This window comes from Helianthus annuus, chromosome 10 (genome assembly GCF_002127325.2).
Source record: "Helianthus annuus cultivar XRQ/B chromosome 10, HanXRQr2.0-SUNRISE, whole genome shotgun sequence".
Taxonomy (NCBI): Eukaryota; Viridiplantae; Streptophyta; class Magnoliopsida; order Asterales; family Asteraceae; genus Helianthus; species Helianthus annuus.
The window spans coordinates 74,991,453-75,009,706 of record NC_035442.2 but is presented as its reverse complement, the minus strand read 5'-3'; positions in this window follow the sequence as shown (position 1 = coordinate 75,009,706).

The window sequence follows — 18,254 nt, the reverse complement described above, 5'->3', positions numbered from 1 at the left end:
ATGGTGGTTATGCATCGCTAAGCAAACAAGCGATACACAATGTCTAATCAAAGTAAATGGGTCGATAATAATGTATCGCGAAGACATGTTCGCCTATAAGTGAACACTCACCCCAAGAGTTCCCAGGTAAGAGTGACTGGTCCGATTATGTGGATTTGTACGAACACTCTAGCCTTAGACAGAAAACCCAGGGTACAGGCATTCACTCTTCCAGTTTGCACGTGTTCACACCATTAAAACCCAAAACTTTGATGAGATTTAGAAAATTCCAAAAGGGTTCAAAACCATATAACAGGGGTTCAAAACCTAGTAATCAATCATCCTAGAACAGATGATTAATTTTCAAAGCGGATTCAGAATCAATGTTCTCGTTGTGGTTATCACCTAAGGATAGGTGAAGTGCATGTTTTAAAATCTAAACACAAGGTAACTTGTGTTAGGGTCCTAGAAAGTTATAGTCTAGGTCAAAGCATTACTAATAACCTAATTCCCTATAACCATTGGCTCTGATACCAACTCTTCTGTCACACCCCGACCCCGTATAACATGCAACCGCGGCGGAAACGTCGGGGAGTGTTGAGACAGAATTAATTGTTTCACAACTATGGCATACAAAGTTATATTTTAATTATTAAACACGAGTGTTACATTGTTTCAAAACAGGAAATAAAGTGTTCAGAACATATTCAAACTAAGTCTATCTTCTTTTTATGTCTCTAAGGCACAGGTCCGCCCTAGTATCACAATCATCATCCAAAGCGACAGCTCCTGAAAACACATGTGAAAGTAGGTACGTCAGCATAAAAATGCCTGTGAGATACATAGGTTTGGTGAAAATGGGATTCATGACTTGAGTTTAAAGAAAACGTTTAATAACAGTCAGTCATGAACCTTGTAAATTGTTTTGTTTTGTAAATCATGTGAAAAACGATAAGATCAGATGATATGTATAAATAAAATGTAAGGTTAAATGAATAACCTAGTAAAATGAGTTTGTATAAGATAAGTTGTTTGTAAAAATAATGTCTTGTGAAGAATATGTTATTTGTGTAAAACGTAATATGTCTAAACTGAAATGATTTTAGATAACGCTACGATATGTAATATTATACAAACACTTATATATAGGAAGTACCAGCGGCGTATCCACCATGTTTGTATCGCATTCTACACGTTTCGTTTCGTTACTCAAATCATTTACCCAAACCAACCACCAATGTAAATTGTTCATGTATAAATCAATTATCAAGCGTTATTGTGTAACCCGTATCAAAATGTCCATGTCTAATGTAAACCACCAAATGTGTATATCAATGTCAAATTGTTTATGTTTAATGTAAATCATTGTAATGTGTATCCAAAATATCATGTATGGCATGTGAAAATATATCAATTGGGCCATAGGTAAAATGCACAAAAACAGGGTATTGAATTAAACATAGTTTGATTCAAAGTTATGTTTTGTGGAAAAATTGCATGCTATATTGATACAAACATTTATGCGGTATTGTGAAAAGGCATACATTCAAGCCTTTGTGACTGTAGTGATAGACCTTTAAACAAATTAAAGGTCTATATGTGTTATGTTTATCGTATTCGGTCATTCCTTCCAATCCAAACAAACCCGAGATTTCAGGAATGGGAGTTGTCAAGTCCTATGGTACCATTACCTACTAACGGGCGGCATGATCGGTGTTAATGAATGTACATTGTATAATTTGAACAAACCAAATGTCATACCAAAATATGAGCATGTGATGAATAAATGTACTAAGTACGCACACAATGGGCATACATAGCATAAAATGTATTGTAAAATGTTGTACTAAGTATGCACACAATGGGCATACATAGCATAAAAGTCATGTAAATCAATGTGCTAGCATGCTATCAGTCAACACACGTAGCAGAAATGTGACGTAAATCAATGTACTAAGTATGCTAAGTAAACATACATAACGAAACAATGTAATGTAAATCATGTACTAATAGTGTACTAATGAGCATAGCAAGTATATGATGTGAAAACAGGAAAGCACGAAAGTAACAAGTAGGCACATGTGTTTCTCCCCAGAATAGTTTGGAAAACAGTAAAAGAGGGGACTATGTACTCACCTGAGATTGCTTAGCAGTCCTTGTGTAATAATCACACAATGCTAGAGATCACGGAATATCAAACGGCACCTAATAGGTAGCTATATTAATATACCGGACCTAAATCCGAAGGCTGGATAGAATGAGGGTTCGTAAACCAAACGAGTATAGAGACTCGTGTAATATGGTTTAACAAGGCCTACATTCCAAAATGAAACCTATCCTAAGTGCTTACGATCCATTACGACCCGTTTAGGTAGCTTATGCTACCTTAACGCGTCGTTCGCGTAAAACGCGTTTGGAACGCCTAACATTGTGACCATAAGGTATAACCTCGGAAGGTTATTCCCTATACAGCTATGGTCACCTAATGTGTTTGGTCGGATCCTAAAGATCGACCAAATGGGTCGGGTTCGAAAGTATAAGCGATTGTTTAGATCGCTTACCTTACGACCCTATATAAGCACTAAACTAAAAGTGACGAGCTAAGCATGTTAGAACATGCTTAACTAAGTTTAGAAAACAGGTTTGGCATCAAAACAAATGGTTTTGATACCTATGACTAGTTTGGTTACAAAATACACAAGAATGCGCATTTTGGCCGAAACTACGACTCGTCACTGAGCCTAGATAACGTGGTGATCAGTAGGTGTAGTCACTAGGGACTATAACCATCGTGATCACGCTCACGTTATGAAGTTCAAACGAACTTCGTGTTGACCATAGGCTGGTCAACGCAGAAAGTCAAACATAGTTTGACTTTAGGACTAGAAAGCGATTAAAAGAACGAAAGAACACTTACGAAGGGTCCCCGAAAGCTAATCTCGATTCAGGAGCTCAGGTATGAAGCAAAGGCCTCAACTTAGAGCTTTAGATCAGATTTTGTGGGTTTTAACACAAATGTGGGGGGTATTTATAGGAAAAGCAATACCGTTAGGATCGTTTCTTGAATATCGTGCCTTGATCTCATTCGTACACTTGTCAAAATGTTGTGGTATCAAAATGTGACCCTAACCCCAGAGATTGTGAAGAGGCATTGCCCCTTGGATGCTTGAAAGGCCAATTTCTGCAAGAAAAACGAGTTTCTGCATCTGCAGGGCTGACGTGGCCCGCGTGAAGATTTAGACAAGGCTTACGCGCCCCGCCTGGGAGTCCAGATCAGAAAATAAGTTTCAGAAATGACAGTTTAGGTCCCTGTTGTGGTTTAAGGCCATTTCCGACACGTTCAAGGCCCGTTAAGCCATCTTTAAGGCCCTAAAATGATGCCTAAACATTGAGGACATGAAACATGCTCAAAAATATGTCGGATGTTGGTTCGTTTGGTCGTACGATCGCGATGTTCGCTTAATTACGACGGAATGCGCATAAGCGCGAAAAACGATCCAAATTGCGCGACGAATGGATTTTTGACAAGCCAAACATTAAAACATAATATTATGATGCTTACATAAATTTTTGGATGTCCGGATGTATTCAGAACGTAAGTTATGCGCGAAAGTGCAAACTTATGCACTTTTTGACACTTTTAGCCCCTGAATGATCCAAAAGTTTATTTTAGCATACCAAACCCCTCAAAGCCTATTTCTAAGCTATGTAAAGGATATTTATGGTATGTTTAACTTATGGACATGTTCCGGAATGTCTGTTTTAGTACGAATCGTCATACTTTCGCAGTTTGTCAAGTTTAGTCCCTATAAGCGAATATACTTGTTTTTGTCATACCAAAGCCTTCAAAACTTATTTCTAAGTTATGTAAAGGTTATTTAATGTATGTTAAGTATATGTTGATGTTCTGGAGTATTTGTCGCATTAAACTGAGTATGTTTACGCACCAGTTTGCGTATAATTCTCTAGAAAGCGATGTAGAGTTTAAAATTGAACAAAAGTCAAAACATGAAAAATGTAAAACACAACCAAACAAACATTGGGATCAAATAACATTGTTTTATTGATAGTTGAACTATTCACAATGATTTCAAGCACAAATGTTACATCTGTGGGATGGAGAAAAAGTTGGTACCCAACAAGGAAGGAACCTTGTATTTTATGGGACGAATTTGGGTTCCGCTTGTTGGAGGTCTTAGAGAGGTTATTTTTGATGAAGCTCATAAATCAAGGTACTCGATCCATCCAGGATCGGACAAGATGTGCCAAGATTTGAAGGATTATTACTGGTGGCCAAGACTTAAGGGCGATGTGGCTACTTATGTTGGGAAGTGTTTGACTTGAGCCAAAGTGAAGGCCGAGTATCAGAAGCCTTCAGGTCTTCTGCAGCAACCAGAGATATCCCTGTGGAAGTGGGAGCAAATATCTATGGATTTCATAACGAAGTTGCCCAAGACTCCCAGAGGTCATGATACGATTTGGGTAATCGTGGATCGTTTGACAAAGTCTGCGCATTTCTTGCCGATCAGAGAAAAGGATAACACTAGTAAGCTAGCTGAGCTGTACCTAAGGGAGATAGTAGCACGTCATGGAGTGCCTATCTCGATTATATCAGACAGAGATGGACGATTGGTGTCAAGGATTTGGCAATCCTTCCAAGAAGCTTTTGGTTCTCAGTTGAATCTGAGTACAGCTTTCCACCCTCAGACGGACGGTCAAAGCGAAAGAACGATTCAGACGCTAGAGGATATGCTGCATGCTTGTGTTATGGATTGGGTGGCAGTTGGGATACTCACCTGCCTTTGGTTGAGTTCTCCTATAACAATAGCTACCATACAAGCATCCAAGTTGCACCATTCGAGGCCCTCTACGGACGCAAGTGTCGATCACCGTTGTGCTGGGCAGATGCAGGTGATAGACAGATGGTTGGCCCCGAACTGGTCCAAGAAACGACAGATAAGATCACACAGATCCGAGAGCGCATCAAGGCGGCTCGTGATTGATAGAAGAGTTATGCGGACCAAAGACGAAAACCCTTGGAATTTGAAGTGGGTGATATGGTTCTGTTAAGAGTCTCACCTTGGAAAGGGTTGGTTCCGTAGCATACAAGTTGGAGCTACCAGCAGAACTCAATGGTGTTCATGATACATTTCATGTATCTAATCTAAAGAAAAGTCCAACTCAAGAGACAGTGGTTATCCCTGCAGATGAAGTTCACATTGACGAGACGCTTCATTTCACCGAGGAACCCGTTGAGGTTACAGATTGGAAGGTTAACAAGACTCGGAGGAGTAGTGTTAAGCTTGTCAAGGTTAGATGGAACACGCGTCACGGCCCAGAGTTCACCTGGGAGCGTGAAGACCGCATGAAAGCAAAGTACCCACATTTGTTCCCCCACTCCCCTGCAGCTAATAGTAAAGCTTAAAATTTCGGGACGAAACTTTCTTAACAGGGAGAGAATGTGACAACTGTCAAAATTCCAGGACTCCGTACAATTATTAAACAATGATTAGTGCTTAATGACTGTGCTGAATTACAATTAATGACCTGAATTGCTTTCTGATTATTGCCATATACATACATGTGAATCATATATTGCAAATGACATATCATCATTGCATGCAAACTTTGTTGATTCAAATGATACACGAAACACAGTTAGCACAGTTATCAGATAAATCAGAAATATGCTGACGAAGTTCAGTAAATAGACAGACATTGTATTGAGATACAGAATGAGCCAGAAACCAAGTATTACACTAGTATAGTGTGTAGGAAAGTAAAGATCACAAAACTGCCTTCCTAGAGATAGTTTAAGTGCCGGAAAGTGCCTAAAACTCACATAAACTGCAGAATTCTGCAGAAATCAGCAAAATTCAGCATTTAAACACTCTAATATTATGCAGAAATATGGTTAAATGATCCAGAATACTTTCCTAAGTGTCGGGAATCAAAACTGTCACAAAAGGTAACATAAAGCACACTAAACTGCATAGTTTAGCACCTTACGAACCGGTGACCAACCGAACAATCGGACACTACTCAAAACACCAAATTTTCACTAGAAGCATTGTTTTAACATTACCAAGCTAGTTATGGTCCCCGAACATCATAACACACTATATAATATCTAGTAACTAACTAACCTAACTAGATACTTGATTTTTAACTATATAAAACAACTAATGGTTATCACCTAGCCTAAACCCCCCCCCCCCACCTATAATCGGCCAACATCCATGGCCCACATGAGATTTTATTTGCATTTTATAATAGATCTTGTTTTACTTTACTAAACACATTATACATTGGAAAATAAGTGGTGGAAGATTATAAGTGAACCTAAGGGATCATAACCCATTCATTTCCTTCACAAAATCACCAACACACTTCTTCTTCTCCTCTCCCCTTGCTCACGGCCGAACAACCGGACACTACCCAAAACACCAAATTTTCACTAGAAGCATTGTTTTAACATCACCAAGCTAGTTATGGTCCCCGAACATCATAACACACTATATAATATCTAGTAACTAACTAACCTAACTAGATACTTGATTTTTAACTATATAAAACAACTAATGGTTATCACCTAGCCTAACCACCCCCCCCCCACCTATAATCGACCAACATCCATGGCCCACATGAGATTTTATTTGCATTTTATAATAGATATTGTTTTACTTTACTAAACACATTATACATTGGAAAATAAGTGGTGGAAGATTATAAGTGAACCTAAGGGATCATAACCCATTCATTTCCTTCACAAAATCACCAACACACTTCTTTTTCTCCTCTCCCCTTGCTCACGGCCGAAGACACCCCACACCACCATCATCATCATCTTTTATTCCTCATACAATCCATACTTATACAAAGGTGTTAGAAGGTGTACAAGGAAGCTTGGAACTCTAGGAAGCTAAAGGACCTCTCACACAAGCTTTTATCCACTCCATTTTCATCTAGTGATCATCCCTAGCCTTGAGCTAGTAGTAAGATCATTCTACTCTTCATTTTACATCTTGTTTTGGTGGTTAAAAGAAGATACAAGTTGTTAATAATGAAGAACACTATGAATCTTGAACATGAAACTTGAACATAAGACTAAAATCATAAGAAAACAAGTTATTTAAGTATTGTTATGCTTGTTGATTGTTGATTGCTCATGTTATTGATGTTGATCATCATATGAACTTGCTAGATAGTGATTAAAGACATAATCTAGCAAGATGAGAGGATGATTATGTTAAGATCAAAGTGATCATCCTCATGTAAATCATGAACTTGAAAGTATAAGTTGTTTTTCTTGTTAAGTGATGATCAAAATAAACATAAAGTCTTGTAAATCTATGATTTCAAGAATGATTTTTCAAGAAATCAAGTTAAAAATACGAAGTTTACTTAATGTTGGTTCTTAAAGGAATTAACCACATTTTTAGTGGTTAATCAAGTGTAGGAATATATATGTAACAAGAAAAACTCAAAAAGAAACATTTTTAGAAAAATTAATTACAAGTTGTAAAGAACTAATTCCTTCAAAAATGAAGTTTTTAAATAAACAATCACACTTTAAAGGGTAACTAGACTCACTAAACACACTAGTAAGTTACTACACATTTTTATAAATTTTCAAGTTCATGAGGAAGTAGTTTATGCTTGATTTTTTGCAAATTGGTAAGTGTAGATTGATTTGTTGTTGATTGTGTTGATTTATAAAAGAAAATAATATGCTTTGAAAGCATGGAAACCTCCATTTTTAGGGGAAACTATGGCAAATTTTTTCTAAAAATTTAACACTTCAGAAAAATATTTTTGAACAAATATTTACAAGCATATTGTAAACCATGAATTTTCATATAAAGTTTGCCATAATTTTTATTACCAAAAATTATAAATATTGGAGGTTAGTTTTTGTAAATAAAAATGACTAAATATGTATTTAGGAAAATATATATTTAGATGTCACAATGTGTGTGATTATTTATATATGATGTGTATTAGTTATATTATTTTAGGACTTGAAATAATATAACTCACCAATATACCAAGAAATTACTATCCGAAATATTACCAAAATTCTAAGAAATAAACATACAATTTATACCCAAAATATTGGAGGAACCGAACAAGGAATATAACTTACAAAATATTCTGGAAAATTAATTCATAAGTATATTTTGGTAATTGGTATTTTGGACACCGAGAGAATGAAAATGTGATTTTTATAATTACTACAAAAATATGTCATATTTTTGTCAAGGAGAAAATATATTACTTTTGGAAAAGAAAACATATATATTTTTCTTGAAATTATTAGAAGATATATTATTTTTGGAGAAAATATATATTTTCGGGAATGAACATGAAATACATTATTCTTGGGTGAAAAATAAGTTTATATATATTTTCTAAGTTAGACTTGAAAATATATTATTTTTTGAGATTTATATGAAATTTATAAATATTTTTGTCAAGGGAAAAATTATAAGTAATTTTTCTATGTAATATTTCTTAAAATATATATTTTGAGAATATATATTGATGTATTTTTTATTAGAAATATTATTCCGGAAAGACTAATACAAAAGTTAAGTATAAGAGTACTCATTAATTACAAGAAAATACGTATTCTCGTACGTATAAACACACACCGGAATACGCTACTGAAACTTGGCAAAAATATACTAATATAAGAATACGAATACTAATACACCCATCCTTGGGGAATTATTCATGTACAAATACATAAGTGTGACAAGTTAAAAATATATTATTTTAACCATTATTCCAAAATTTGGTAAATATAATTTAAGTTAAAATATTTATTATTTTAACAAATAATTATGTAACTTGGAATAATATTAAAGACATAAAGGAACGTAACTCAAAGACACTAATTAATATTAAGTCAAGGCATGACCTGCTCGTCTAATAAACCGTAGTACGTTGTAGGTAGTCGTGTACACCAGAAGAAGCTTTGAGTTACAGTTGGATACGAAGAACGCAGGATTGTGAGTTCATGTCCCCCTTTTCTTTTACTGTTTTTTGTTTTATAACTTCGGGGGTGAAGTACATGTTACAAAATGTTTACAAACGATTACAATTGGTATGGATAGCTAAGGAATGTACTGTTAGATCATGTGAATGGGTAGGCGCACTCTTAAGACCATTAATCCTCATATTTGGACCGAGGGACATGAGTGATAGATCTATTTGGGTGTAGCGAGCCCACACCCATGTGGACCGGGGTTTGGCCCATGAGGTGACTATGTCTTACAGCCGGAAGCCCGGTGCAAAATCTGCTAGGTTTGAGGCTTCCTACGTCGTTGCACACATGTTAATGGCCTTGCAAACCATTAATTGATATGTTTCCTTGTTTGCTTTCATACCGGGTTTACAAAACATACATACTTACAATGATTACAAAGGTTATTCGTACACACATACAAACACACGAACTCGCTCAACTTTTGTTGATGTTTTCAAACTACATGTATTTCAGGAAATTAAATGTGGATCTGGCGGGCGTTTGGAAGTTTCAAGTGATCCTGGAAATAAAATATGTCATCCGGTGTCTAAGGGTTTGGATAGTGTGTCTTATCCTGGATAAGTCACATCATTCAAAGCCGGTTTTTATTAATGTTTTTTGTCGAGTCCTTATGGAACTCTAAACAATTTGCATGGTTTGTAATTTGGATTTGAAGTCTATATTTGGATTCTAAAACAATTGTTGTTGTGATGTTTTAAAACTTAATCAATGGATGAACATCTCTAGCTTTATTATATAGTTGTTTGTTATGATTGAATGCAATGATATTAAGCAAGTCATACATAATCACGCTTCCGCAAAAGTCAGGGTGTGATAGAAGTTGATAAGACTGATTATAGGTTGAATGTTGACTTAGAAGTAGAAGACAATATCACTAATCACCAAGATATAGATTTGGGGGATGAAGTGTTAGACAATTACAACTTCCGAAGTGGCACAGACTCTGATGATGTGGAGACTAGCATTAGGAGACACAACTTAAGAAGCATTAGAAGGGCAAATGAAAATATTGTACATTTTTACTTAGGCCAGGTTTGTGGTACTAAACAAGAAGGGAAGAAGCTCATTAAGAAGCATTCTGTGGAAACTAGAAGGTGTATTAGAATTGTGAAGGATGATACCACTAGGCTTAGGGCAGAATGTCATGGCCTTCTACCTGATTTTGATGTAGATGAAAACGGTGTCCATATAGACAAGGGTAAAGGGTAGGAAAAGGGGAAGGGTAAGGGGCATGAAAAGGCTAAGGGTAAAGGAAAGGAAAATGTGAAGGGTAAAGGAAAGGAAAAAGTGAATGATAAAGCAAAGAAAAGGTGAAGGATAAAGGCAAAGAAAAGGTGGAGGTTCAAAAGTGAATAACAACAGAGAGGAGGGGGCAGTTGTGGTAAATGTTGGTGGAAGGGGGGAAAGGACAAAACCAGCAGAATATTTATGTCCTTGGACTTTGTTCATATCAAAAGTGAGTGGAACAGAATCTTGGATGGTGAAGACTTTCATTGATGAACATAAATGCCTCCAAACAAGAAGAGTTAGGTCCTGCACTGATAGCTTCTTATCCGAACAAATGATAGATCAAATAGAAGAAAATCATGATATTCCAGTTAAAGTTGTGCAAGATCAGCTTCAAAGGAGATATGCTCTAGAGGTTTCTCGGATGAAGGCTTACAGGGCAAAGGCTAAAGCAAAGAAACAAGTTGAGGGAGACTATGCCTCACAGTATGCTTTGTTAAGGGATTATGCTATTGAACTCCAGGATAAGAATCCAGGTACTACTGTCAAGATACAGGTAGAACCACCAACAAATCATAGTCAACAAACAAGGAAATTTAAAAGGATATATGTATGTTTGGGAGCCTTGAAGCAGGGTTTTAAAGCAATAGAGAGGGATCTATTGGGCCTGGATAGTGCATTCATGAAGGGACCTTTCCCAGGTCAAGTTCTAACTGCAGTAGGTACTGACCCTAACAATGGTATCTATCCTGTGTGTTATGCAATTGTAGAGGCTGAAAACATCAACTCATGGACTATGACAACTGTCAAAATTCCAGGTATCCGTACAATTATTAAACAATGATTAGTGCTTAATGACTGTGCTGAATTTCAATTAATGACTTGAATTGCTTTTTGATTATTGTTATCATACATACATGTGCATCATATATTGCAAATGACATATCATTATTGCATGCAAACTTTATTGACTCAAATGATGCACGAAACACAGTTAGCACAGTTATCAGAAAAATCAGAAAAATGTTGACGGAGTTCAGTACATAGACAGACATGGTATTGAGACACATAATGAGCCAGAAACCAAGAGTTACACTAGTATAGTGTGTAGGAAAGTAAGGATCATAAAACCGCCTTCCTAGTGATAGTTTAAGTGCCAGAAAGTGCCTAAAACTCACTTAAATTGCTGAAATCAGCAAAAATCAGCATTTAAACACTTTAATATCATGCAGAAATATGGTCAAATGGTCCAGAATGCTTTCCTAAGTGTCGGGAATCAAAACTGTCACAAAAGGTAAAATAAAGCACGCTAAACTGCATAATTTAGCACCTTAACGAACCGGTAACCAACCGAACAACCGGACACTACCCGAAACACTGAAGTTTCACTAGAAGAATTGTTTTAACATTACCAAGCTAGTTATGGTCCCCGAACATCATAACACACTATATAACACACTAATAACTAATAACCTAACTATAATACTTAGAATCTAACCAATTAATCTAACTATCCATCACAACCTAACTAACCCCCCCCCCTATGTATATGGTTTCAAGGGTGGCCCCCACCCTTGATTTGTTTTAATATTTTAATAGATCATGTCTTGTGCTTTAGGAGGCATGTTATCCACGGGTTTAAGTTATGTTGGTGGATTTTATAAGTAACTTCAAGATCATAACATTCATTCTCTAACACACACCAACACTTGAACTTCTTCTCCTTCCTTCCCCTCATTCTCGGCCGAACACCACACCACACACCATCATCATCATCAATCAATTCTCATCCAATCCATACATACTCAAAGGTGTAAGAAGGTGTATAAGGAAGCTAGGAACTCTTGGAAGTTGAAAGACCACTCACACAAGCTTTTATCCACCTCTTCTTCATCTTGTGATCATCACTAGCCTTGAGCTAGTAGTAAGATCTTCTACACTCTATTTTACATCTTCTTAAGTTGGTTAAAAGATGGTATAAGTTGTAAATCATGAAGAACACTATGAATCTTGAACATGAAACTATAACATAAGACTAAAATCATAAGAAATCATGTTGTTTAAGTGTTGTTATGCTTGTTGATTGTTGATTGCTCATGTTATTGATGTAAATCATCATGTGATCTTGCTAGATAGTAATTAAAGACATAATCTAGCAAGATGAGAGGATGATTATGTTAAGAATCAATAGATCATCCTTGTGTAAATCATGAACTTGAAGTGTAAATTGTTTTTCTTGTAAAGTGATGATCAAAGTGAATGTAAAGTCTTGTAAATCTATGATTTCAAGAATGATTTTTCAAGAAACCAAGTTAAAAATACAAGATTTACCTAAGCTTGGTTCTTAAAGGAATTAACCACATTTTTATGGTTAAACAAGTATAGAAATATATATGTAACAAGAAAAACTCAAGAAGAAACATTTTTAGAAAAAAATGATTTACAAGTTGTAAACATCTAACTTATTTAAAAATGAAGTTTTTAAATAAACAATCACACTTTAAAGGGGTAACTAAGCCTACTAAACACACTAGTAAGTTACTACACATTTTTGTAAATTTTCAAGTTCATGAGGTAGTAGTTTATTCTTGATTTTGGCAAATTGGTAACTGTTGATTTGTTTATTGTTGATTGTGGTGATTTATAAAAAAAATGATATGCTTTGAAAGCATGGAAACCTCCATTTTTAAGGGAAACTATGGCAAACTTTTTCTAGAAATTTAACACTTAGAAAAATATTTTTAAACAAATATATACAAGTAAATTTTAAACCATGGATTTTCATATAAAATTTGCTATAATTTTTGTTACAAAAATTATAAATATTGGAAGTTGGTTTTTGCAAATAAAAATGACTAAAAATGTATTTAGGAAAATATATATTTAGATGTCACCATGTGTGTGATTATTTGTATATTATGTGTATTAGTTATATTATTTTAGGACATGAAATAATATAACTCACCCAAAATACTAAGAAATTACAATCCAAAATATTACCAAGATTCCAAGAAGTAAATACATAATTTATACCCCAAAATATTGGACAAACCGAACAAGGAATATAACTTACAAAATATTCCGGAATTTAAGTTCATAAGTATATTTTGGTAATGGGTATTTTGGACACCAAAAGAACAAAAATATGATTTTTACAATTATTACAAAAATATATCATATTTTGACAAGAAGAAAATATATTATTTTTGGGTAAATAAAAATATATATGTTTTCTTGGAATTATTAGAAGATATATTATTTTTGGGAGATAATATATATTTTCTTGAATAAAAATGAAATACATTATTTTTGGGTGAAAAATAGATTTATATATATTTTCTAAGCTAGACTTGAAAATATATTATTTTTAAGGTTTATATGAAATATAGATATTTTTGCCAAGGGGAAAATTATAATAATTTTTCTATGTAATATTTCTTAAAATAAATATTTTGAGAATATATATTGATGAATTTTTATTAGAAATATTATTCCGGAAAAGTTAACACAAAAATTAAGTATAAGATACATAATAACACAATACGAATACGTACTCTCGTACGTATAATTATACACCGGAATACGCCACCGATACTTGGCAAAAATATACAAGTATAGGAATACGAATATAAATACACTCATCCTTGGGAAGTTATACATGTACAAATACACATAAGTGTCAAGTTAATATATATTATTTTAACTAATATCCCAAAATTAAATAAATATAATTTAAGTTAAAATATTTATTGTTTTAACAAATAATTATATAACTTGGAATAATATTAAAGACATAATGAAACGTAACTCAAAGACACTAATTATTACTAAGTCAAGGCACGACCCACTCGTCTAATAAACTGTAGTACGTTGTAGGTAGTCATGCACACAAGTAGCAGCTTTGGGTTACATTTCGATTCGAAGAATGCAAGATTGTAAGTTCATGTCCCCCTTTTCTTTTAACTGTTTTCAGTGTTATAACTTCGGGGGTGAAGTACATATTACAAATTGTTTACAAATGAGTACAATTGGTATGGTTAGCTAAGGAATAAATTGTTAGATCATGTGAATGGGTAGGCGCACACTTAAGACCATTAATCCTCGTATAAGGACCGAGGGACATGAGTGATAGATCTATTTGTGTGTAGCGAGCCCACACCCATGAGGACTGGGGTTTGGCCCATGAGGTGACTATGTCTTTCAGCCGGAAGCCCAGTACAAAATCTGCTAGGTTTGAGCCTTCCTACGCCATTGCACACATGTTAATGGCCTTGCAAACCATTAATTTGATATGTTTCCTTTTTTGCTTTCATACCAGGGTTTACAAAACTTACATACTTACAATGATTACAAAGGTTTATTCGTGTACAAAACACATGAACTCGCTCAACTTTTGTTGATATTTTCAAACTACATGTATTTCAGGAAAGTAAGTATGGATCTGGCGGGCGTTGCAAGTTTTCAAGGGTTGTTTGGAATAAAAGATGTCATCCGGTGTCTAAGGGTTTGGGTTGTGTATCTTATCATGGATAAGATACATAGTCTAAAACCTAGTATTTAGTAGTATCTTTTGTCGAGTCCTTATGGAACTCTAAAACAATTTGAATGGTTTGTAATTTCGATTTAAAGTCTGTGTTTGGATTTTAAGACAATGTTGTTCATGATGTTTTAAACTTAATATATGGATGAACATCTTTGGTTTTATCATATAGTTGTTTGTTATGGTTGAATGCAATGATATTAAGCAAGTCACACATAATCACGCTTCCGCAAAAGTCAGGGTGTGACATGGACGTGGTTTCTAGAACTGTTAGGGGGTGACTTGGAATTGCATAGAGACTCAACCTTCACATTTGTCTCTGATAGACAGAAGGTATACTTTTCTTGTGTATTATATTTGAGTTCAATTGTTAGCCAATGACTTGTATTATGTACTTATTGTTTTACTTGAACAGGGCATTCTACAAGCTGTTAACAAGTTGTATCCATGTGCTGAGCACAGATACTGTTTGAGGCATATTCATGAGAATATGAAAGTGAGTTTTAAAGGGAACCTATACAAGGATATGCTTTGGAAGTGTGTTGGTGCCACTACTGTTCCTGAGTTTAAAATTGCAATGGATGAGTTGAAGGCATTCAATAGGATGGCACATCTGTGGTTGTCAAAAATTCCACCACTGCACTGGACTAGGTCACACTTCTCTGGTATGTGTATATGCTTGTCTATTGTTATGTATAACATTTGTTTGATGTGTTAGTGACTAGTATATGTATCCATAGGAAGGGCGTTATCTGATGTGCTACTGAATAACATATGTGAGGTTTATAATGGCAAGATTGTGGATGGAAGAGATAAGCCCATCATCTCAGCCCTTGAATACATTATGGAGTACTTGATGAGAAGGATTGTAACTGTTTTGAAGGCGATAGACAAAACTGAAGGGTTGCTTACACCGTATGCTGCATTAAAGCTAGAGAACATCAAGAAAGATGCTGCACACTATCAAGTACAGTGGAATGGAGGGGATATCTACTTAGTTAGTGGTAAACCACATCATGCAAGAGTTGTGGATTTGGCTAAAAGGACATGTGCTTGCAGAGATTAGGAAATCACAGGTATGTTATTGTATTAGTCAAATTGTTAGTTATATATGTGACACCTGTGTCTCTTCAACCATCAAACAAATACCAAACCAATGAAATATTGTATTTCATACTTGAGATTTGTATAAACATTTGTATTATTTGCACATATCAACTTTTGTTCGATTTCGGGCTTTAGATCGCTTTCTGGAGGGTAATACGCGCACTGATGCGTAAATCTAACCAGTTTAATGCAACAAACACTCCGGAATAGTGACATAGGCTTAACATACCTTAAATAACCTTTACATAACTTAGAAATAAGTTTTGGAAGGTTTGGTATGCCGAAACCAAGTTTATTCGCTTACAGGGACTAAATTCGACAAACTGCGAAAGTATGCCAATTTGAACTGTAACGAACCTTCCGGAACTTGACCATAAGTTAAACATACCCTAAATATCCTTTACAAAGCTTAGAAATAGGCTTTGAGGTATTCGGTGTGCTAAAATAAACTTTTGGGTCATTGAGGGACTAAAAGCGTCAAAAAGTGCATAAGTTTGCATTTTCGCACATAACTTACGTTCCGAATACATCCGGACATCCAAAAATTTATGCAAGCATTAAAATATTTTATTTTACTGTTTGGCATGAGAAAGATCCATTCGTCGCATAATTTGGATCGTCTTTCGCGCTTATGCGCATTCCGTCATAATTAAGCAAACATCGCGATGGTACGACCAAACGAACCGACATCCGGAATATTTTTGAGCATGTTTCAAGTCCCCTACACTTTAACTTCATCTTAGAGCCTTGAAATGAGGTTAACGGGGCTTAAACGTGCCAAAAATGGGCCAAAATACATGTTTCTGAAGTGCAGGGACTAAAACTACAATTTCTGAACTGTGACCCTCAGGCGGGGCGCGTAAGATCCCATGTATGTCTTACGCGGGCCGCGTGGCCTCCCTAGATGTGCAAAATCAGTTTTAACAGCTGTTAACAGCTGTTATGCACTCCAAACCCAATTGCAAATGGTATTTTCAATCCATGGGCTGAATCTAGGGGTGCCCAAGGTTCCCCAAAACAATGGGCCCATGTGTACGGCCGAGATCGAAGCACGTTTCGCGATGAATGATCCTAACGGTCTTGGTTTTCCTATAAATACCCTCACCCACTTCATTCTTTCCCCACTTGATTTCTGAGATTTCTTTAAGTTGGGGTGTTTCATCACCTCATACCTGAGAATACTTGGAAAATCAAACTTGCGGGGACCTTCTGTAAGTATTCTTTCGCGTTTTTCATTCGTTTTAGCGTTAAAGTCAAACTGCGTTTGACTTTCTGCATTGACCAGTTTATGGTCAATGCGAAGTTCGTTTGAACTTCACGACGTGAGCGTAATCACGATGGTTATAGTCCCTAGTGACTATACCTACTGATTTCCACGTTCTCTAGGCTCAGTGACGAGTTGTAGTTTCGGCCAAAATGCGTTTTCTCACGTATTTTGTAACCAAACTACTATAGAGTGTTAAAACCGTTTGTTTTAATACCAAACCTATTTTCTAACTTTACTAAACATGTTCTAGCATGTTTAGCTCGTCGCTTTTAGATTTGTGCTTGTCAAGGGTCGTAAAGGTAAGCGATCTAAACAATCGCTTATACTTTCGAACCCGACCCATTTGGTCGACCATTAGGGTCCGACCAAACACATTAGGTGACCATAGTTGTATAGGGAATAACCTTCCGAGGTTATACCTTATGGTCCCGTCGTTTAAGTAGTTGTATGATAGGTAGTTTATATGCCTTAGGTAAATTACCAAAATACCATTTTTACGCATAAATTCATTTTAAGCATATGTAACTTAATTTTTTGACATCTAAACTGATTTAGCAACAATATTAGACATGTTAAGGCATATAATACTTGTCATAGGACTAGTTAAGCGGTCCGAACGCGTTATACGCAAACGGCACGTTAAAGTAGCATAAGCTACCTAAACGGGTCGTAATGGGTCGAAAGCACTTAGGTTAGGTTTCATTTTAGTATGTGGGCTTTGATTAACCATATCATATGAGTTCCAATACTCATTTGGTTTACGAAACCTCATACTATCCAATCCCCCGATTTAGGTCCGGTTATTTATGTAGTTATCTATATAGGGTGCGGGGTGCCGTTTGATTCCGTGATCCCTCTAGCTTTGCTTGGTTGTTGTTCAAGACTTCTAAGCACCTCAAGTGAGTACATAGACCCCTCTTTTACTGTTTTTCAAACATTTTGGGGTGAAACACATGTGCCTACTTGTTACTTTCATGCTATCCATGTTTTTCATATCATATACTTGCTATGTTCATTAGTACATTATTAGTACATGATTTCATTATGTTTTTGCTATGTATGTCCATTGTGTGCATACTTAG